At 43.2% G+C, this 10,000-nt stretch overlaps 1 non-coding gene and 1 pseudogene across 1 annotated transcript; both read right to left on the reverse strand.

Moving 5' to 3' along the window:
* Nucleotides 1–309: 309 nt before the first annotated feature.
* LOC149092780 (5.8S ribosomal RNA) lies at nucleotides 310–464 on the reverse strand. The gene has a single exon (XR_016200609.1). It is a non-coding gene; the product is annotated as a 5.8S ribosomal RNA (ribosomal RNA).
* A 487-nt stretch (nucleotides 465–951) lies between these two features.
* On the reverse strand, nucleotides 952–2,976 carry LOC149092781 (small subunit ribosomal RNA; annotated as a pseudogene).
* Between the last annotated feature and the right edge of the window lie 7,024 nt (nucleotides 2,977–10,000).

Consider the following 10,000-nt stretch of genomic DNA (forward strand, 5'->3'; position numbering starts at 1 on the left):
ATCAGTTAACAGGTTAGTTGATCACCATAGTTATCTGCAATACGACTTTAGCGTCGTCAGATAGGCGACTAACCTTAGAATCTCATGCTAGTATCTATTCATATATACTGCTTGCAGAGATGAAATATGCATTGTACACAAAATTTATCATGTGAAACAAGTAGATTTGAGATTCTCCTTACTAAATTGCAACGAATTGCAATTAAGAAAAGGAATAAAACAGCAAGATTCATGCATATAAATATACAATCCTCTCAAAACAATGCATATATGGTAGTATGCAAGTGTTTTGTTGATTATTTTACATCTCAACTCTCAGACAGATGTGACCTCGGAAAAGACCCGAAAGCCGCAATGTGCGTTGGAAGCTCAAGTGCTCGGCGTGTCCTGCAATTCGCACCGATTATCGTAGCTAGCTACGTTCTTCATCGATTGGTAATTCGAGTGATCCACCGCTTGAAGATGTATCTTTGCCACCGTGGGACTTTTAATAAGTATCCTAAATCTGCATTGAGAGGGTTTGAAAACAATTGTATGCAGTTTATAAAAACCATAGTTGTCTTTACTTAGTTAGGCGAAGAAGTGTAAAACTTCCTTCTTTAAACCTTGCCGTCAGCATAAGCTGAAGACTTGATCAGGTACCAAGTATGTAGCAAGACAGGCTTTTCATTATAAACTACAATTGTTTTGCAAAAGAAATTATGGCTATCGTTAGATAACCCTCACTCTTTGTTGCATTGGATAATGAAAGATGGATGTATGAATGAACGAATGTAATGCAAATTAGAATCATGTTGCAATGGCTAAATGTTTGCAATAAACATTCACAATTGCGACTCTAATGCAAATACAATTCAATTGCATTCACCATATTAGCATCTACAATATCACTATGCAGAGTGTTTGATTGTTTGAAGGTTGTATTTCTCTTATAATAAGAGGGTAATACGTTAATGATCCTTCCGCAGGTTCACCTACGGAAACCTTGTTACGACTTTTACTTCCTCTAAATGATCAAGTTTGAACATCTTTCCAGCACAATCCGACCACTAGTTTCCCAATGGTCTGGATTGACCAGTCCGAAGTCCTCACTAAATCATTCAATCGGTAGTAGCGACGGGCGGTGTGTACAAAGGGCAGGGACGTAATCAACGCAAGCTAATGACTCACGCTTACTGGGAATTCCTCGTTCATGGGCAATAATTACAATGCCCAATGGGTTCAAGCGGTTACCCACTCCTTTCGGAGCAGGAAACAGTATGCACGATGACCACTTCAGTGTAGCACGCGTGCGGCCCCGGACATCTAAGGGCATCACAGACCTGTTATTGCTCTGTTTCGTGCGGCTGCGAGCGCCGCTTGTCCCTCTAAGAAGTCCTTACAGTGCTACAGCATCCTTACCCTAGCCAATTCTGTAGGCTAATAGCAGCAGAGCCCTCAACAGCCGAAACCATCAAGAGATACTACCACCCACAGGTTGACTAAGGGGGAGTACTGCAGTGTAAACTGCAAGTCTATTTAGTAGGCTAGAGTCTCGTTCGTTATCGGAATTAACCAGACAAATCACTCCACCAACTAAGAACGGCCATGCACCACCACCCACTGAATCAAGAAAGAGCTCTCAATCTGTCAATCCTCTCAGTGTCCGGGCCGGGTGAGTTTTCCCGTGTTGAGTCAAATTAAGCCGCAAGCTCCACTCCTGGTGGTGCCCTTCCGTCAATTCCTTTAAGTTTCAGCTTTGCAACCATACTTCCCCCGGAACCCAAAAACTTTGGTTTCCCGGAAGCTTCCATTCGAGTCATGAAATTAGTTACTCAGAATGATCGCTGGTTGGCATCGTTTATGGTTAGAACTAGGGCGGTATCTGATCGCCTTCGAACCTCTAACTTTCGTTCTTGATTAATGAAAACATTCTTGGCAAATGCTTTCGCTGTAGCTTGTCTTGCGACGGTCCAAGAATTTCACCTCTAGCGCCGCAATACAAATGCCCCCGTCTGTCCCTCTTAATCATTACCTTGGATTCTTAAGACCAACAAAATAGAACCAAGGTCCTATTCCATTATTCCATGCAAGATCATTCAAGTTAAGGTAGTGGTACGCATCATATAGATGGTTGACCATACCGTTTTTAGGCACCTCTTTCGAGGTTTTGGACGCCTGCTTTGAGCACTCTGATTTTTTCAAGGTAAAAGTCTCGATCGCTTGAATCAACACTCGGTAAATATAGCAAATATCGAGCAATTTTCTGTCTAAACACTATGAATGTAACCACCAGGAAAGAGGAATGAAGGTTCAAGCAAGCATCCGTAGACACAAGCAAGAAACCTAACATCACCATCTAACCCTTTAATCAGTGGACCCCATAGGTTCGACTGAAATCCAACTACGAGCTTTTTAACCGCAGCAACTTTAATATACGCTATTGGAGCTGGAATTACCGCGGCTGCTGGCACCAGACTTGCCCTCCAATAGATCCTCGTTAAAGGATTTAAATTGTACTCATTCCAATTACGGGGCCTCAATAGAGTCCCGTATTGTTATTTTTCGTCACTACATCCCCGTACTGGGATTGTGTAATTTGCGCGCCTGCTGCCTTCCTTAGATGTGGTAGCCGTTTCTCAGGCTCCCTCTCCGGAATCGAACCCTCCACTTACAGTTTGGACTCTGATGAGTAAACATCTCTTGTGATTTCATCACTTTTTCCAAATTTTCTCTAAGTTTTTCAGTTTAATTGCGTCATTGCTTTAGAATTTCGTCATTTTAGAGGAAACTCTGCCCCTTTTTTCTGCTTTTTCATCCCCCATTTCCGTTTCTGTTAGAAACTTTTTCTTAAAATATTAAGATTTCATCACTTACCATCTTCATCTGCTGCTCCCACCACCAGATATCACCACCGTCTGCTGCTCCCGACTTGTCTGCGCAAGTTCCAAGCCATCCAGGCCCTGCCCCTTGACAACCAGTTGAGAGCGCCATCTTTTTCGACCGTTTTCGGTCAACAACTAAAAGGGGAAAATACATATACTTCCCCTTTTACATCAGCCAATCGCAACTCCTTTAAAGGAAACCAATTGTTTTCCCCTTTTCTTGCAACATCAAGAAAATAGGGAAAGTCAAACATGACTCCCCCACAATCACCCAGTAGAAACCAGACACGATCCCCAATTGGCCTGAGACAACAAAAGAACGCCAGCCAATCCAACGCCAACACCAACGCCAACGCCAACATGTCCGTACCGAAAAGCCCGCTAACGAAACTCCAGGAAGCCGAAAGTAACCTCGCCACGCCACTCTTTAAGCCCACCAAGTCCCAATACACTGAACTGTACTTTCTTTGTAAGGATCTCCATACAAAACTGTCCAAGTACAAGGAAGGCTATGAGACCGTGACCCAGGAGCTTGCCTGGTACAATGACTTCTCTTCAATGACCAAGGAAACCTTGGAAGCAATTGAAGACCGCTTGGAAGCCAAATTGACCGCGCGCTTTGAAGACTTGCTCAGCAAAAACTCATGCAGCCATCAGCATGATGAACCAACTCCACGACCACCAAAACAGCAAAAACCACCAACTTTTGCCCAGATTGCTTCCAAAGCAAAGCCCAAGTCCACACCACCGCAGCAGCAAGAAGCACCACTTATACTCGCTCCACGAGAAAACACGACCGCAAACGTTGTAGACCTAGTTAATGATAGTCTTGATGTTGGCTTCACTAGAGTCAATAGAGTCAGGAAAACTAAGAACGGCAATCTCCTAGTTGTAGCAGGATCTTCAACGGACAAAGAGGCACTAAAAGAGCGGCTCCTTTCATCCAATATTACCGACAAATACACCATCCGCGACCCCAAAAAACGATCTCCACGATTGCTCATCTCCGACATATCTCCAATGTTACCGAATGATAAAGATCTTCTACACGAAATTTATCAACAAAACAGCCACATAAACACCGCAATGAACCAAGAAGACTTTGCCAAACAATGTAAAGTCATTTTTCACCCACGGCCAGATCGATCAGGAAATAAGTCAGTTGTAGTCGAAGTTCCATCAACTTTACGCACCATTATGCTGTCTTCTCCACTTTATACTAAGTGGCAAGTCCTTCCAATAAAGGACTACATTTTAGTCACTCGCTGCTTCCGCTGCCAAGGACTTGGCCACAAAACTGAGAAATGCCCAAACAAAATTAGTACGTGTTCTCACTGCGCTGCTGAAGGTCACGACTTTAAAACATGCCCAACTAAAGATGACGCAAACACGGCCAAGTGCACGAACTGTACACGCCACAACAGTCTACCAGGAGCCAAACAGGTAGACGCAAAACACCAGGCACTTTCCAACCAATGTCCTGAACTCCGTCGATACAAAGAGTCCATTTTCAACACCACGAATTATGGATTCTAGTCCGCTCCATAATCATCATATCGCCCAACTCAACTGCAATAACAGCCTCGCTTGTATCGCCCAATTGTCAGCACTGGCAGTTGATCGAAAATGGGATGTGTTGTTGTTGCAGGAACCACCTTGCCGTAAAAACACACCAAGACCAGTTGGCTCTTTCCGTCTTTTATATCCAACACTTCACGGAAATACAAGTCCGAAAGCAATCATAGGGGTCGCCAATCCCTCACTTTCGGTCTTTTTTCATCACCAACTATCCGATCCATATACCACGGTAGCCACCATCACGTACCCATCTGGTCCAGTCACGTTCGTATCACAATACCATCCGGTTAAGCCTAGGTCCAATAGGCCCAACACTGCGTTTATTGAGAAATTACGCCAAGTCATAATCACATTACATGACCACAAACTTATCATTGGAATGGATTGCAATGCATATTCACCAGCATGGGGCTCGTCTATAGAAGACAGGAATGGTACTAACATCTGTGAATTTATCTCGTCTCACCATCTTTCGCTTTTAAATGATGGCATAAAACCAACATTCTTGACCGATCGCGGTTCATCCTTCATTGATATCACTTTGACAAGTCACAACATTATTAATGACATAACCGGCTGGTCCGTATTTAGCGAACATTCTCTTAGCGATCACCAAATTATTATCACCTCTTTTGGGTCTTCATCAGCAGCATCAAATATTAGTCATGCACCACCAATATACAACACCAAACTTGCTAACTGGCCGCTCTTAGAGGAAAAAGTCATGGCTTTTAAACCTAACTTTGACTCAGCAATAGCATCAGCCTCATGTTCATCAGAAATTGAGGAAATCACCGATAATTATACAATAAGCATATGTGCGATTTTAGACTCTTGTATTCCACGCAAACGAGTCTTTTCAGGATCAAAACCCTGGTGGACCCAAGAGCTTACTGCTCACCGCAAAGAACTAAAAAGACTAAGACGAGCAGCAAACCGTACGAGATCCCATGACTCCGAACAATATATTGCATATAAACACCATCTTTCGTGTTATAAGACCATGCTAATCAAAGCGAAGTCGAAATGGTTTGAGAACTTATGTTCTCAATCATCGGATGATCCTTGGGACAAAGTCTGGAGGATTTTCAACTCTCATAAGAGAGTCAAAACCCCACTGAAACCTCTTCGTAAACCGGATGGGACGTTCACCCGTGATGAGGCCGATACATACACGTATCTTTTAGATAATTATTTCCCTGATGATGACTTATCAGATGACTCACCATATTTGCGAGAGGTCCGCTCCTCATCTTTGATTTCTCCGTCTACATGTGATGATCACCCATTCACCACAGACGAAGTCGAGCATATTATTAACTCCATGAAGACCAAAAAGGCCCCTGGTTTTGACGGTGTCACTGCCGTAATTCTCAAAAAATTATCATCGTTATTGCTACCATCATTTACCGAGCTTTTTAACAAATGTCTTCTATACGGTACTTTCCCCGCAAAATTCAAGACGGCCTGTGTCGTCTTCATCCCCAAACCTGGAGGTGAACTCTTAGAGTCTCACAAGGCATTCCGCCCCATATGCCTGCTTCCCACCATAGGGAAAGTTTTGGATAAACTTTTGATAAGTCGCATTTTGAATCATCTTAGTATATCATCTTCGCCGTTTAACATCAATCAATATGGCTTTGTATCAGGGAAATCTACGACTGATGCCGTATTGAACGCCCTGAATACTGTCCAACAATATAGACAACGTGGCTGGTCCGTCCTTTTGATATCACTTGATATATCTGGAGCCTTCGATAATGTTAAGTGGCCCATTATCCTAGATCTCCTCAAACAACGAGAAACACCGCAGAACTTGTATCGAATGACACAATCATATCTAAGCATGAGACAAGCACGAACCCAGACGGCAAACTGCTTGATTGCACGAACAGTTAAACAAGGCGCAATGCAAGGCAGCCCAACTGGGCCCTATCATTGGAACTTAGTCCAAGACGAGCTTTTAAACTTACCAAGACCGGATCACGTCTTCTTACAAGCCTATGCGGATGACACTCTCGTTATCGCTTGTGGTGCTAGCCCTGAGGTTGCCTGTACAAGAGCAGAAAAAATGTTAAAGTCACTCCAAGAAGTTGCATATAAGTTATCACTTACTTTTAATGCATCAAAAACGCAGACAATTATGATTGGCCGTGGTTCTGAGCTGGAAGTCAGACCCGTCATTCGCTTCAATAATCACCCATTACAATACTCCAATAGCATAAAATATCTTGGAATCATAATCGATCGATATCTTCATTTTTACGAGCATATCACGCACGTCACCAACAAAGCCAAGCAGGCAATCTTCGGTTTCTCTCGGATATCGGGCAATAACTTTGGGCCTCCACAGAGTACACTTAGGCTCTATTGGAATGCAGCTATTGAGCCAGCTATCACTTATGGGTCAGCGATATGGCACAAACAGGCTGAAAATGAAAAGAACATGTTCAAATTACGACAAGTTCAGAGATATGCAAATATAGCAATAACACGAGCTTACAGTACAATCTCACATGAAGCAGTGCAAGTATTAGCGGGTACTATGCCTCTCAAATTTCGTATTCAGCAATTAGCAGCACATTACTTCATATCCCGACCGCCAGATATGCATCCATTTCTGCACAAGCCATTGCTCTTAAATCATCAATTCACTGACAATTATAAACGGGAGATACGAGCTATTCTCCTCGATAACTGGCAGCAGCACTGGAATGAAAGTACAACTGGACGGCATACATTTACGTACTTTCCGTCTATTAGCAATCGCATGAAACTTATGCACTTACCCTTCAATCATGATACAACCCAGTTCTTCTCTGATCATGGAGACTTCAGGGCGTATCTACGTCGCTTCAACTTATCAGTAACAGACCTGTGTTGCGAGTGTAACGTCATAGAGTCAGTTGACCATATTGTCAACAGCTGTCCGCTCTACATTGTCCCTCGTTTGCAGCTATACACTGCTCTTCTGCCAGACGACCCGCCCGCTGACCTATTAACACTACTGGCAATATCACCAAGAGCACTTTTCACGTACTTACGCCAAATAATGGCAATACGTAAAAGACACCACCAGGAACAACGCCAACTGCATCAACAGCCACCGCCTGACTTGCACTGAAAGCATACACCGTGACTTTACGGGTATTGTGATTTTCACCACATCTTTGCTCTAAAGTGAAAAAGGGGTCCCCTCACCATAACAGTGAGGGGACCCCTTAGATCTCACGAGCATTTTTACATGTGCTCATCATGTTCCACATTCGCGGTTTCCTGTTGGCAACAATTTTGCCTAACGTGAAACAGGGGCCCCCTCACCTTACAGTGAGGGGACCCCTATTAGATCGTTTGAACATTTTCCCAAGTGTTCAGCTTGTTCTCAGCTCTTGTTCTTGTACATTCGCGGTCTCCGTCATCTTTTGCCTTTGCTGACTTCATATCGTTTCGTACGCGGTTTCCTTTATAAGATCTAAAGGGATCTCACTGTAATGGCCTGCACCACCACCAACGCCTTATCCCGAAAGAAAGACGCACCACTTTCACCATTTATGAATCACGTTAATCTCTCTCAAATGACTAACATTGATCATGGTTCAGTGTCTCCCATGTAGGGCCTGCACCACCACCACTTTCCCTGAGGAAAGCCTGGAAATATTCAGATTTTGACACGAAGTCAAAAACAGATACTGCCCCAGTACACCATTTCACCACTGACTCTTACGAATCATGACTTGACATGGCGAGTCAAGTCACGGGTTTGTCTCAAGAATTTTCATCTTGGACTCATCACTTTCATCATTTATGCATCATATTAGTCTCTCTCACCTGACTAACATTGATCATGACTCAGTGTCTCCCATGTAGGGCCTGCACCACCACCACTTTCCCTAAGGAAAGCCTGGAAATATTCAGATTTTGACTAAGTCAAAAACAGATACCGCCCCAGTAACCATTTCACTATTGATTCTTGCGAATCATGAATTGACATCATCTTGAAGACTTAGTCTTAGTCTTACAAGATTTATCACTTTCATCATCTTAAGAATCATGTTAGCTCTCTCAATCTAACAATCATCAATGATTCAGTGACTGCGCAACAATCATCTGCAATTTGACGTCACCATCAAATCACCAAATTGTTAAACGCAAGAGTTACGAACTCTTGGTCTTTAGCTGCCGACTCTGCAAAGCAACTCGCACTCAAGGGCAAGGTAATGAGTGCAAGGGGCACGATAATTTCCCCTTCTTGTCCCTAATACATATAAGCGTTCATCTGACGATGGGGCCTATGCCACTGCCAGAAACACATTCCACAGACACCATCCACGAACTGTATTGAGATTATATGCTATAGGCCCCCTTTCGGGAACACATAACTCAATACAGCCGCTTCCGGCCGGAAATATTAGGCTTATATGTATTATTTTAACGCTCCTCACGGAGTTCCACAAAACTAAGTTACGTTGGACGAAATTTTCCCATCTAGGGTTTAGGGCGGTGTGTACAACAATAGGAGTCGCAAGCGGTGTTCACTATTGCTACATGTATTTCGATATGAATGAGTCGCAAGCGGTGTCCATTCAAAAATCGGTGTTATCGACTCGTCTGACCTTACATAAGCAATCAATAAAGAGACGCTCGTGCTTAACCTTGCCAGCACATCTGACGTAGCAGTAACGAATTACTGTAAACATCAAATTTTGTTTGCCCTTTTTATGTTGTTAATGCTAAGGACTTATAGCAACAACAAATGATTATACTTCAATAACCTTCGTTCTACTAAATGTAAACCCGATCTGAAACAAGCCTCAGAAAGGGTACTGATTAAGTCCTGCTTTTGTCATTTTCATCTCATTAAGCCACCACTGTAAGTAACCCAATAGACCCTCATTGTAACTCATTAAACCTGTACAACCCGTCGATGACACCTATCGAACGGGTTATAACTACGGAGGAGGTGCCCAATCTCCCCCACTCTTGTAACCGAGACCACATCCCTAGCTCACTTGTCATACCGTAGAGTGACACAAGTGAATCTCTAGGGATTCTCAAGCAATCTTTAATATACAAAAATAAATAATTTTGATATCGGAATCGAACCCTAATTCCCCGTTACCCGTTACAACCATGGTAGGCGCATAACCTACCATCGACAGTTGATAAGGCAGTTGCTTGAGGGATACATCGTCGGCTCAGAGGCCATACGATTTGCTCAGTTATTCAGAGTCATCACAAGAAATGCAACCGAAGTTGCTAAGATCCCCACTGCTAGTCCTTAGACAGCGACCGAAATCACTGAACAGGGTTCTAGGTGAATAAGAATCATTGGTCTTGTACTAATAAATGCGATCCTTCCGTCAGCAAGCTGAGGTTGGAACACTTGTTCATGTATTAGCTCTAGAATTACCACAGTTATCCATGTAAAAAAGAATATCCGAGGAACCGTAACTGATTTAATGAGCCATTCGCGGTTTCACTTTATAAACAGTATGTACTTAGACATGCATGGCTTAATCTTTGAGACAAGCATATGACTACTGGCAGGATCAACCAGG

The sequence above is a fragment of the Tetranychus urticae genome, unplaced genomic scaffold (genome assembly GCF_039701765.1).
Source record: "Tetranychus urticae isolate SD_2017Ah unplaced genomic scaffold, NJAU_TeUrti_SD_1.0 Scaffold_5, whole genome shotgun sequence".
In the NCBI taxonomy this organism is placed as follows: Eukaryota; Metazoa; Arthropoda; class Arachnida; order Trombidiformes; family Tetranychidae; genus Tetranychus; species Tetranychus urticae.